Genomic DNA, 14,703 nt, shown 5'->3' with positions numbered 1-14,703 from the left:
CAAACAGAAATCCTTGAAATGAAGGAAACAATAAACCAAATTAAGAACTCCATAGAAAGCACAACCAATAGGATAGAATACCTGGAAGACAGAACCTCAGATATTGAAGACAAAATATTTAACCTCGAAAACAAAGTCGAACAAACAGAGAAGATGGTAAGAAATCATGAACAGAATCTCCAAGAACTATGGGATATCATGAAAAGGCCAAATTTGAGAATTATTGGGATTGAGGAAGGCTTAGAGAAACAAACCAAAGGAATGAACAACCTATTCAATGAGATAATTTCAGAAAATTTCCCAAATCTGAAGAATGAAAGGGAAAATCAAGTCCAAGAGGCTTATTAGGACTCCAAATACACAAAATTACAACAGACCCGCACCAAGGCACATTATAATGAAAATACCTAACATACAAAATAAAGACAGAATCTTAAAGGCTGTGAGAGAAAAGAACCAAATTACATTCAGGGGGAAGCCAATACGGATATCAGCAGATTTTTCAATCCAGACCCTAAAAGCTAGAAGGGCCTGGAATAACATTTTTCAAGCCCTAAAAGAAAATGGATGCCAACCAAGAATCTTATACCCAGCAAAACTTACCTTCAGATTTGACGACGAAATAAAATCCTTCCATGATAAACAAAAGCTAAAAGAATATACAAAAAGAAAGCCAGCATTACAGAACATTCTCAGCAAAATATTCCATGAAGAAGAGATGAAAAACAAAGAAGCAAATCAGCAAAGGGAGGAGATATCCTAAAGGAACTCTCAAATAAAGAGGAACCAAGTCGTGTCAAAAACAAATAAATGAATAAAATGAGTCAAATGACCGGGAATACAAATCATATCTCAATAATAACCCTGAATATTAACGGCCTGAATTCATCAATCAAAAGACATAGACTGGCAGATTGGATAAAAAAGAAAGATCCAACAATATTTTGCCTGCAAGAGACTCATCTCTTAGAAAGAGATACCCATAGACTAAAGGTGAAAGGATGGGAAAAAACTTACCATGCACATGGACCCAGCAAAAAAGCTGGGGTATCCATCCTCATTTCAGATAAAGTGGACTTCAAGCCAAAGTTAATCAGAAGGGATAAAGAAGGACATTTCATAATGCTTAAGGGAACCATAAATCAGCAAGATATAACAATCATAAATATCTATGCCCCAAACAGTGGCTCACCCATGTATGTCAAACAAATCCTTCTCAATCTCAGAAACCAAATAGACCACAATACAATAATATTAGGTGATTTTAACACGCCTCTCTCACCACTGGACAGATCTTCCAAACAAAAATTGAACAAAGAAACCTTAGATCTCAATAACACAATCAATAATTTAGACTTAACAGACATTTATAGAATCATCCAACGAAGAGTGAATACACTTTCTTCTCAGCAGCACATGGATCCTTCTCTAAAATAGACCATATATTATGCCACAAAGCTAATGTTAGCAAATACAAGAAGATAGAGACACTTCCTTGTATTTTATCAGACCATAATGGATTGAAACTAGAAATAAATGAAAGAGCAAAAAACAGAAATTACTCCAACACCTGGAGATTAAACAATATGCTATTATATGAGGAATGGATAACAGAAGATATTAGGAAGGAAATTAAAAAATTCTTAGAGGTAAACGAGAACAAAGAAACATCATATCAAAATCTCTGGGACACTATGAAAGCGGTACTTAGAGGAAGATTTATTTCATGGAGCGCATTTAATAAAAGAAGTAAAACTCAAAAAATAAATGACCTAACACTACAGCTCAAAGCCCTAGAAAAAGAAGAACAGACCAACACCAAAAGTAGTAGAAGACAGGAAATAGTTAAACTCAGAGCTGAAATCAACGAAATTGAAACGAAAGAAACAATACAAAAAATTGACAAAATAAATAGTTGGTTCTTCGAAAAAATAAACAAAATTGATAAACCTTTAGCCACACTAACAAAGAGAAGATGAGAGAAAACCCAAATCACCAAAATTCGGAAGGAACAAGGAAATATCACAACAGACACGAGTGAAATACAAAACATAATTAGAAGCTATTTTGAAAATCTATATTCCAAAAAAATAGAAAATTTCAAAGATATCAACAAGTTTCTAGAGACCTATGAATTGCCTAAACTAAACGAGAAGGACATACACAATTTAAATAGACCAATTTCAAGTAATGAAATAGAAGAAGTCATCAAAAGCCTACCAACAAAGAAAAGTCCAGGACCTGATGGTTTCTCAGCCAAGTTCTACAAAACCTTTAAAGAAGAGCTCATTCCAATACTTTTCAAAGTATTCCATGAAATAGAAGAGGAGGGAACCCTCCCAAACTCATTCTACGAAGCCAATATCACCCTGATACCTAAACCAGACAGAGACACATAGAGGAAAGAAAATTTCAGGCCAATTTCCTTAATGAACATCGACGCAAAAATTCTCAACAAAATTTTAGCAAATCACATACAAAAATGTATTAAAAAGATAGTGCATCATGATCAAGTGGGTTTCATCCCAGGGATGCAAGGTTGGTTCAACATCAGGAAATCAATAAATGTAATTCACCATATCAACAGACTTAAAGTCAAGAATCACATGATTATTTCAATAGATGCAGAAAAAGCATTTGATAAAATACAGCACCCCTTCATGCTCAAAACACTAGAAAAAATAGGGATAGTGGGAACGTTCCTTAACATTGTAAAGGCCATCTATGCTAAGCCCATGGCTAATATTATTCTTAATGGTGAAAAACTGAAAGCATTCCCCCTAAAATCTGGAACAAGGCATGGATACCCTCTCTCACCACTCCTATTCAATATCGTCCTTGAAACTCTAGCCAGAGCAATTAGACAGACCAAAGAAATTAAAGGGATACAAATTGGAAAAGAAGAACTCAAACTATCCCTATTTGCTGATGATATGATTATATACTTAGAGGAACCAGGAAATTCCACCAGAAAACTCTTAGAACTCATAAGTGAATTCAGTAAAGTAGCAGGATACAAGATGAATGCTCATAAATCCAATGCATTTTTATACATAAGTGATGAATCTTCAGAAAGAGAAATTAGGAAAACTACCCCATTCACAATAGCCTCGAAAAAAATAAAATACTTGGGAATCAATCTCACAAAAGAGGTGAAAGACCTCTACAATGAGAACTACAGAACACTAAAGAAAGAAATTAAAGAACACCTTAGAAGATGGAAAGATCTCCCATGTTCCTGGATAGGCAGAATTAATATTGTCAAAATGGCCATACTACCTAAAGTGCTATACAGATTCAATGCAATTCCAATTAAAATCCCAACGATGTACCTTACAGAAGTAGAACAAGCAATCATGAAATTCATCTGGAAGAATAAGAAACCCAGAATTGCTAAAGCAATCCTTCGCAGGAAAAATGAAGCAGGGGGTATTGCAATACCTGAACTTCAACTGTACTACAAAGCAATAGTAACAAAAACGGCATGGTATTGGTACCAATATAGACAGGTAGATCAATGGTACAGAATAGAGGACACGGACACAAACCCAAACAAATATAATTTCCTCATACTAGACAAAGGGGCCAAAAATATGCAATGGAGAAAAGATAGCCTCTTCAATAAATGGTGCTGGGAAAACTGGAAATCCATATGCAACAAAATGAAAATAAACCCATATCTCTCACCGTGCACAAAACTAAACTCAGAATGGATTAAGGACCTCGGAATCAGACCAGAGACCCTGCATCTTATAGAAGAAAAAGTAGGTCCAGATCTTCAACATGTCGGCTTAGGACCAGACTTTCTCAACAGGACTCCCATAGCACAAGAAATAAAAGCAAGAATCAACAACTGGGATAGATTCAAACTAAAAAGCTTTCTCTCAGCAAAGGAAACTATCAGCAATGTGAAGAAAGCGCCTACAGAGTGGGAGAAAATCTTTGCCAATCATACTTCAGATAGAGCACTAATCTCCAGAATCTATAAAGAACTCAAAAAACTCAACACCAAGACTACAAATAATCCAATCGACAAATGGTCTAAGGAAATGAACAGACACTTCACAGAAGAAGACCTACAAACAATCAACAAACATATGGAAAAATGTTCAACATCTCTAGTAATAAAAGAAATGCAAATCAAAACCACCCTAAGATTCCATCTCACCCCAATCAGAATGGCGATTATCAAGAACACAAGCAACAACAGGTGTTAGCGAGGATGTGGGGAAAAAGGTACACTCATACATTGCTGGTGGGGTTGCAAATTAGTGCAACCACTCTGGAAGGCAGTATGGAGATTCCTTAAAAAACTTGGAATGGAACTACCATTTGACCCAGCTATCCCACTCCTTGGCCTATACCCAAAGGACTTAAGATCAGCATACTACAGAGATACAGCCACATCAATGTTCATTGCTGCTCAATTCACCATAGCCAGATTGTGGAACCAACCTAGATGCCCTTCAGTTGATGAATGGATAAAGAAACTGTGGCATATATATACAATGGAATATTACTCAGCCATAAAGAATGATAAAATTATGGCATTTGCAAGCAAATGGACGAAATTGGACAATATCATGCTAAGTGAGATAAGCCAATCTCAAAAATCCAAAGGAAGAATGATCTCGCTGATAAGTGGATGATGATACATAATGGGGCGTGGGAGGGGTTAGTTTTAGGGTTAGAGTGAGGGTTAGGGAGGGGGGCAAGAATGGGGGAAGGAAGGACTGTATAGAGGGAAAAGAGGGATGGGAGGGGTGGGGGAAGGGGAAAAAAATAACAGAATGAATCAACCAACATCACCCTATGTAAACGTATGATTACACAAATGGTATGCCTTTACTCTATGTACAAAAAGAGAAAGAACATGTATCCCATTTGTTCACAATAAAAAAAAAAAAAAAAAGTTGCTGGTTTACTACTTGAAGTAGGGTTATTAGAGTCATCAGCACATAAATTATAACTAAAATTATGAAAATGAATGTGAATGTTTGGGGAAAGTGTATGAGATTGAAAGAGTCAGCCAGAATAGAAACTTGCTGAACTACAGATTAAAAAAAAAAAAAAAAAAGCGGGAAGGTATAGTTAGGTAAGCTGGCAAGAAGACTAAGAAGGAATGACTGGAAAAGTATAAGGAAATCAAGTGAATCCTAGGTTATGGATTTGATGGAAAGATCAAGTAAAACATGGAATGAAATAAAATAAAAAGGTCAGTGGCTACTTGACATGGCTATTGTTACTATCCTTAGGAAGAAACATTTTGTCAGTATGATAGAGACAGAAATTGCATTAGTTGAGCTGAGCTAAATGAAGACAATATCTAGAAGCCTAGCAGTTAAGGGAAGGGAGATATGAGTGGGTGGCTGAGAAGGTAGTGGAGATGAGGGAAGGTCTTGATACTGAGTGAAGATTTTAAATCTTGAAGAATCTAGAAGAAAGGGAGGGGTTGAAGAAACAGGAGAAAGAGGAAAAGCCCACAATGCAACATTCTGATGGGACTGGGAGGGATGGGATCCAGCCTGTGAGTTGAGGAAGGACATTGGCAATAAGGCCAGAGAAGGAAAAGGATCGGGGTTGTGATGGGCAGGTCTGCGGTGTCACAGGGTTTGCAGTGTGAAGTTGGAGGACATGACCTTCGGATAGCTTCTGCTTTCTTTTATTCCTTTTTTCTTTTTCTTTTTCTTTTTTTTTTTTGCAGGGGGTACTGGGGTTGAACTCAGGGGCACTCAACCACTGAGCCACATCGCCAACCCATTTTTGTTTTTATTTTTAAATTGAGGAACAGGGTCTCACTGAGTTGCTTGGTGCCTCACTGTTGCTGAGGCCGGCTTTGAATTCGATATCCTCCTGCCTCAGCTTTCCGAGCTGCAGGGATTATAGGCGTGCACCATTATGACCGGCATGCTTCTGTTTTCTCTGAGAATGTGTTATGGTTTAGACATGAGGTGGCCCCCAAAAGCTCATATGTGAGACAATACAAGAACCTTCAGAGGTGAAATGATCAAGTTATGAGAACCTTAACCTAATCAGAGTATAATCCACTTGAATGGGATTAACTAGGTGGTAACTACAGGCAGGTAGGGTGTAGCTGAATGAGGTGGGTCACTGGGGGCAGCCTGCCTTCAGAGTGTGTATTGTGTCCTTGTTGAGAGGAGCTTTCTCTGCTTTCTGATGGCCATGTCCTGAGCTGCTTTCCTCTTCTACCGTGATGTTGCACCTCACCTTGGGCCCAGAGCAAAGGAGCCAACTGTCTGTGGACCAAGACCTCTGAAACCATGAGTCCCAAATAAACTTTTCTTCATCTAAAATTGTTCTTGTCAAGTCTTTGGATCACAGAGGTGAAAAAGCTGACTAACACAGACTATGAGGCCAGGAATTAAACTGCCCATCCTAAAGCTTGGTGAGGTTGGGCACAGAGTACTAGCCCTTGTAGGCACACAGTAATTAGAATTCAGAACTCGGAGCAATCCTGGAAATAGAAATTCAGACACCAAGAAACTAAAGGAACGATTCACAAAGACAGGAGAATATAGAGATCAGGACTGAGATTCTAAGAGACTAAAATGTACAAAAGGATGAAATGACCAACATTCAGACTTTGAGAGAACGAGGTCCAACAACAAGGACAATTTGTGAGCTGAGAGAACTGAGGTAAGGGATACTGCCCTGCTATCTGACCTGTCCAGAGCAGCCACAGCCTAGGACCGACAACCAGGAAGAGCACCCCATGGACATTAAGAATGTAGCCTGAGGGTTCACACAGAAGCTGTGACTCAGGTATTTCTATTTTTTTAAATAAGATACCTATGTTAAGCTAATACAGAGAGAGTTTCGGAAGTTAAAAAAGAAAAAAACTTACTACTTTACAATCAAGGGCCCTGAATTTGTCAACGTTCAGTAACCAACTTCTGGTTTGATGGCATGTGCATCTTACATATTCTGAGTTATACATTTTAATAATTTTTTAAATGCTCGATGGCGATGGTTTTTCAATGTCATTACTGAGCTTGACTTTGAATTTAAACACCATTTGTCTACAGTCCCCAACTATTACCTAAATTGAAGACGATTCAACCCTTAAAAATGATAAAACTCCTTAATTATAGAATGCTAACCTGTATAATGGGGGTGAGGGTTGTGAGGTGAGAGAAGAATGGAGGAACTTTAGATTATGTAGAGGGAAATGAGGGGGCGTATGAAAAATGGTGGAATGAGACAGACATCGTTACCCTACATACATGTATGATTACACAAATGGTATGAATCTACATCGTGCACAACCATAGAAATGAAAAGATGTACCCCATTTGTGTATTTAAAAAAAAAAAAAAAGAATGCTAACCCGAAGAGTATTTTTTAAAAGTTAACTTTGGGACAAGGAAAATTAACTTTCATCAGGACCCAGTCTTGTTTTCCCTACCTTGATCATACTTTCTGAAGTGGATTAAGCCTCACTTTCATGATAGTAATGAGTCACCAGAGTACAGATCTCAAGGATGAGAAGGCTGTTTCTGAATCCCCCAACTAAATGGCACACTTTGGCACACTTACTATCCAGGTAACCACTAAGAAAAGCAAAGTTGTACATTATAGTCTTTCTTAGACTGCCTGAAAGCTAACTTTTTTTTTTTTAACATTCATAGGTTCCCATTTATGAAGTAAGTAGGGAAGATACATAAAGATGAAAACCAAAAATATCTGTTAGCTGTAGAGTAATTGGTTTGTAAACGGGATCCTTCTTTGAAATCCTGAGATAATCAATTAGAATCACAACTATGGATAAATTCATTTGAATAAGTGGTGATATTTTGTACAAATTACAATGTTTAGAGAACTTGGCTATATTTCCTTTTTTTTAATAAACTAAAAAGGCAGTTTCAAAAGCCAGCAAATTTAAAAACAGTATCTGACTTCTATTTTGAGAAAGTAGAAAAGAAGCAGCACCTATCTTCACTGAATGGACACAGAGGTCTATTGGAAGAGTTCTGTAAGCAAACCACAGACATTTTAAAAGAAAAAAACCACAGGGAAAAGCAACTTGTTTCCTCATGCTTATTCATTCACAAGAAGTAAAACCTTGCAAATTCTCAAAAGGATATGCAAAAAAGTGCCAGTTTGACAAATAAATTAATAATATTAACAGCACATTTCTGAGTCTACTCATCTTTAATTTTATTGACACACTCAAATATGATACAACTGAGTTTCAAAAATTAAATCACTTATTAGGACTACAACTTAAAACATAGAATAATCTAGAAAATCTGAATCAACTTGTGATCTACTATAAGAAAATAAGATGTGCTGAGAAGGACCTTTGATTCACTGGTCTTTTTCTCCAAGAGTGTAACTAAGAATTCTTCAAGGATTCTGCTACAAATGTTTACTTTCTTTAAACCTGTGTTTACTCAGTTTGGTTCTGAAGAAGCTGTGGTCTGTGTGATGGGCTGACAGATCTGGCTCCATGAGAATGTTATAAGACTAAACAGACTCCATTTTTCTCTGAGACTCCATGTTATGTAAGAAATAAGCTTCTCCCATGGGGACATCCCGCCTCTGTACCCATCATCAGTTACTTAGTGTGACACATTTAACAATACAGAATGACAATTCCTATGTAAAGAAAAATTGCTCTTTTTTGATTCTTATTGCTCCTAAACAATATACCATGAGAACAGTGGTTGTGTGGATGTTAGTAACCATTCTTTAGTTTGTACCTAGGTAAGGGTCATTCTGACCCACTTCCCCCTCTGTTGATGATCTCATGATGTTAATGTGTAATTTCGAATCATAGCAACAGACACTTATGATTGATGTGATTTTGGGTATAAGAACCCCTACAACCCTATGGTCGGAGCTGCTCTCCCAATAGACATTTTTTGGGGTATTGTGTGAGACAGTCGGTCGGCCGGCTTAATGAAGACTCTGGAATTTGGACTTCTCAGTGGTGATTGGTCTGTTCTTAAGTTGCGCCCCATAACAGTCTGTGCATGGAAAGCCTACCTCACATTCTTCACTTGGTAAGTTGCTCAGTTTGGGTTTTCCCCATGTCCTTCTTCTTGTTCGATTAGCTCTTCAGAGAGTGGAATAGGTGATTGGTTGATCATGTCATGTGGTGTTTGTTTGCTGTTCTTTCTTTCTGACATAAACAACAACAACAAAGGCAACAAAACAATCAAATTAAAAAAAGAAAAACCCACAGACCTGGAGAGTTACACATCAGCTTTCAATAATAAAAAATTTGACAGCCCAGTCAAAGAGTAGATTAAAAAGAAAGTTGAATGAACAAAGGGAGGAAAAAATGAGGTTCATACATCTCAGAGGTCAGAATGATTCATAGGAGAAAGTTTCAGCTACCTGCTCTGCAGTTAAATGGCTCCTTGTACTGATTGATTCCTGTGTGTTAAAAAGTATCCAGAGGGTTAAATATAAACTTTCCTTTTTGATGCTCAAAGTAAACCAGTGTAACTGGTACTGTATTTACGGCATTTTACAGATTTGAAAGATGAGACTTATAGGCAAAGTCATCGTCAGGGCAGAACAGGGTCTGGACTCCAAGCCCTCTCAATCCTACCACTGCAAAAACCATGCCCATCAAAACCATCATGTCTAATAACCATTTTAAACGTTTAATAGTTTACAGTAGATGGGCACAGCTTTAATGATTGTGTCACTTTTTTCAGCTCCAACTACATTGGATGTTCTCAAAATTATAAACAACTACCTTTTATCAACACTTAAAAACTCATATTATTTTAACTATAATCAACACATTTCTGGGAATACATATAGAAGTTGATATCCATTCATGAAAGTGAAGGACCAAGGATGGGTAAAGGACTCAGACTATTCAAATAATTACCATTTTCTTCAAGCATATGGAGTAAACATTTCCTTTGACTATTTTTAAAATTATTTTTACAGACTGCATTTTGATTCATTTGTACACAAATGGGGTCCAACTTTTCATTGATATGGTTGTGCACGATGTATATTCGTACCATTTGTGTAATCGTACATGTACATAGGGTAATGATGTCTGTCTCATTCCACCATCTTTCATACCCCTGCCCTCTCCTCCCTCTCATTTCCCTCTACATAAATTTCCTCCATTTTTCTTTCCTCCCCCACTTCCCCGCCACCGTTATATATCATCATCCACTTATCAGAGAAAACATTCAGCCTTTAGTTTTTTGGGATCGGCTTATTTCACTTAGCATGATATTCTCCAATTCCATCCATTTACCTACAGATGCCATAATTTTATTCTTCTTCATGACTGAATAATATTCCATTGTGTATATATACCACAGTTCCTTTATCCATTCATCTATTGAAGGGCATCTAGGTTGGTTCCACAATCTAGCTATTGTGAATTGAGCTGCTATAAACATTGATGTGGATACTTTACTATAGTACACTGATTTTAAGTCCTTTGGGTATAAACCAAGGAGTGGGATAACTGAGTCAAAAGGTGGGTCCATTCCAAGTTTTCTGAGGAATCTCCATACTGCTTTCCAGAGTGGTTGCACTAATTTGCAACTCCACCAGCAATGTACAAGTGTGCCTTTTTCCCCACATCCATGCCAACACCTATTATTGCATGTGTTTTTGATAATAGCCATTCTAATTGGGGTGAGATGAAATCTTAGGGTGGTTTTAATTTGCATTTCTCTGATTACTAGAGATGTTGAACACTTTTTCATATATTTGTTAATTGCCTGTATAGCTTCTTCTATGAAGTGTCTGCTCATTTTCACAGTCCATTTATTGATTGGGTTCTTTGTATTTTTGGTATAAAGTTTTTTAAGTTCTTTATAAATTTTGGAGATTAGCGCTCTATCTGAAGTGCATGTGGGTAAAGATTTTCTCCCACTCTATAGACTCTCTCTTCACATTGTTGATTGTTTCCTTTGCTGAGAATAAGCTTTTTAGTTTGAATCCATTCCATTTATTGATCCTTGCTTTCATTTCTTGCACTTTAGGAGTTTTGGTAAAGAAGTCTGGTCCTTTAACTATTTTTAAATTATTTTTATTTATTCTAATTTGGCATTTTGATTGTATTCTTTCTTTTGTTGTTGTTGACATTCATTGTTCCGTTGTGCTAAAATCATAGTTTTAAAAAAAATCCATGTACTGGAAAATCCTAAAGATTTAATCTGGCTTAATCCCAGGTATTAGTTAATGGATGGAAAAAACAAGTAAAATCATATAACACAGACATACACTCTTTTTAGAACTAAATTTAAATAATCATATTCTATTTCTACAATTTTAAGGATTTCAGTCTCCAGTATGATACCCTTAGAAGTCTGAGACCCACATTGCAGACCTGTCACTCATTGGCTGTATCTCTGTGCCTCGTTGCTAATAGTGTGGACCTTATCAAATCGAAGCCTCTGTACCTTGATAATTGTGCTGTTCTATTACAGGATCAGAGTGCTGAAATTCTCCAGAGTTGGAATTACACACATCCAAGCCAGATTATGTTAACCCAGCCCCTTAAATTCTAATTATTCTCTGTGAGTCCTTGACCCCACTTCAGCACTTCTGCTTTCAGCAGATAAAAGTACTACATTAATGAAAACTCTGAGACCACTTGGTGGGTCTTTCCTCACCATATCCCTGCCTCATCCTCATTTCCCAGAAAAAACGGGGCCATTGTTTTCTAACCTAAACCCCAGAGCTCAACCCTTCCATCAGATCCCATCACCCAAGCTAAAATCTGCCTCTCCCTGTTATCCCACTTAATTTTATTAACTTCTAACATAATCTCTCCTCTCCTCCTGCCTTTTCCAGACATGCCTAGTAATTACCCGTGGGGACGTATTTGTCACCACCACCCTTCCTAAACTACCTTATGACTAGCTCCTTTCACATTCACTGCACAAGACACCACTGCATTCGTTTCCTAGGGCTTTATAACAAAGAGCCGCAAACTGGACACCTTCAAACAACAGAAATTTACTCTCACAGTCCCAGAGGTCACGGGTCCAAAACTGAACTGCATATAGAACCATCCCCTCTCTCTCCAGGCTCCCGGTGGTTGCTGGCCATCCTGGGCATCTCTGGGGTCACAGCTCCATGACTAATATCCGTGTGGGAGTCACAGGGCGTTTAATGGGCCACTGAGGCTGCAGACAGTTTTCCACTCTGACACACCAGCTGTCGCACCATCCCCACCCGTTTCCTTACACACGTGTGTGCGATCTCCTCTACCTTGGTGGCCATCAGGGTGCAGAAAGGATGCCTAGAGCATTCATTAAGGGGCAGAAGGAAAGATGAGAACGTCTCTACATTTCTTTTTCACCAAAAATGCTGATTGACTAATACTTAGTGCGTGGAATGAAAAGATATTTCGTACAAGGAACGGCACACACGTGTGAGGGTTTGGACGTGTGCTTCTTTAGTTTTGTTATTGTTGTCAACCTGCTGTCCAAAACTGTTTTCGTGTAGCTTTAAGCAACAACATAAGAGAGGTCCCATTTCCCTAAGATCTTGCAAATACTTTCCATTATAAGAATTGTTAAAATTTTGAAAATTGTATTATGAAATGTGAATTGTTTTACATTTATAATTTGAGAGTTCACATCTTTATATATTGAATTTTCTCTCCATTAATAGGATAAAACTTCATTTATTTGAGCCATTTTTATATCCTTCAATAAAATGTTTATATTTTACCCTGAAAGTCTCCCATGACTTTTGCAAGATTTATTTCTAGATACCTTTGAGTTTCTATTACTAACTAAATAGGATCTCTTTTTAACATATTTCCTAATGAATTTTTGCTTGTATATAGGAGCAGTATAATTTTACATCAATTTGAATTTTACTAAACTCTCATTAATTCTATTTGAACTTTTTAAAATAAATTCATTTATAAATAATGATAGCTTTATTATTAGTGTTTCCAAAATTTCTATTTTATTTTTTGTCTTTTCTTCTTATTCTTTTTAAGAGATACTGTCTCACTATGTAGCCCAGGTTGACCCCAAACTCCTGGGCTCAAGAGATTCTCCTGCCTCAGCCTCCTAAGTAGCTGGGACTACAGGCATGGGATTTAACACCTGGCTTGTCATTACTTTTAAAAGCACACAGCTAAGCTATGCTCAGATTTCTGATCCACACAAAATGTGAGGCAATTAATCTATTTTAAGATGCAAAAGTTTGGGGATGATTGGTTTGCAACAATAGATAAATAATACACCTTTTTTTTTTTTTTTTTTGGTGTCCTCCAATATACGATAAGCCATTTAAAATCAAGACTCGATATTGTTTACCTTTGACTCCTTGGCTCCTAACCTAGTGTTTAACACAATGTAGGAATTTAAAAAACAAAGAGAGAGAAAGAAAGAGACAAAGAAAGAAAATGTTGACTTAACCACGAAAGTCTGACTTACTGAGTATGTGAGGAAGCCCAGCCCAGTGTGGGTGCAGTGCTGTCCACTGAGCTCACTTCCACAGCACTCCCGTACACCCTATTTCAGAATTTAAAATTTCCTTAACACAATAAAATTGGCTTCTAATTATGGGGTCTTACCAAATGTCCTTTCTAAACTGAATTTCATTTTCAGGAAACCTTCTGGAAATGACGCTGAGTACTCCAAAGCCTGTTCCTGAGGAAACATTCCAATCCTTGGGCCACACACAGCTTCTGCTGGGAGGGCTCAGCCTTCTCTGCAATGTCTTCTTAGACCAGGCAATTCTGTTGGCTGGTTGCATTTGAAAAATCACCTCTCTCACTAATGCTGATTCTCATTTTTCCATTCGCTTCCCAGCTGATCACTTGACAAGACAAATAACAGATAGCTACCTCCAGGCACCTTTGGCAATGTACCTCTCCTATGTATATGGGAGGCACATGCATCCTCAGAAAGCTACCCCACCATACATGCTGCACTTAACTAATGTATTCAATATTTAACAAGTACCATAGGACAGAAGTCAAATGCCACAAAAAGCTAAGTGGTACTCTGTGAGATGAAATGGTCAGCAATATAGGCTATAAATTACATAATATTACCTGGGTTCATATCCTAGCTCTGTCACTTAGGAACTTGGTGTTTCCAGGTAGTCATTTAACCTTGCAGGTCTCTGATTCTCCAGCTCTAAAGTAAAAGGTGGAAAAAGAAAAATTCTTATTTTTTTAGGGTTGTTATAAGGATTAAATGCAATTGTCAATACCAGTGGTTCTCAAATTTCAACATACACAAGAATCACCAGGAAGATTTGTTAAAATGCAGAGGGCTGGACCACATCCAGCCCTTGGAGTTTCTGATCTGGTAGATCTGGGGAGAGCTGAGAATTTGCACTTTTAACAAATGCTCAGTTCATTTTGTTGCTTCTGGTTGGTGAACTGCTAGTATACAAAAATTGCATGGAGTGATGGAACACTGCCTTGCACGATGAATGTTGCACATTAAGTCTCTTCTAGAAGTGCAAGGAATTGTTTTAGTTTTCAAATATTCCAATAAAATGACACTTTTGTTTTATCTTGACACTTCCAGGGGGAATTAGCAATGAAATCCTTAAATTATGATTTATATGCAGAAAGGACTGAATTATCTCTGTCAGTTCTACTAGTTTCATTATTTGAAGCAAAAGAAGTGAGGAAAAAAGAAAGGTTGGAGAATGTGGCTATACCTTAGTTAATAAAGATGCTATGCAGCATCACCTTTTGGTGCCAGGTAGGGG

The sequence above is a fragment of the Sciurus carolinensis genome, chromosome 3, assembly GCF_902686445.1.
Source record: "Sciurus carolinensis chromosome 3, mSciCar1.2, whole genome shotgun sequence".
NCBI classification, from domain to species: Eukaryota; Metazoa; Chordata; class Mammalia; order Rodentia; family Sciuridae; genus Sciurus; species Sciurus carolinensis.
Note: the sequence above shows the minus strand (reverse complement) of the source record.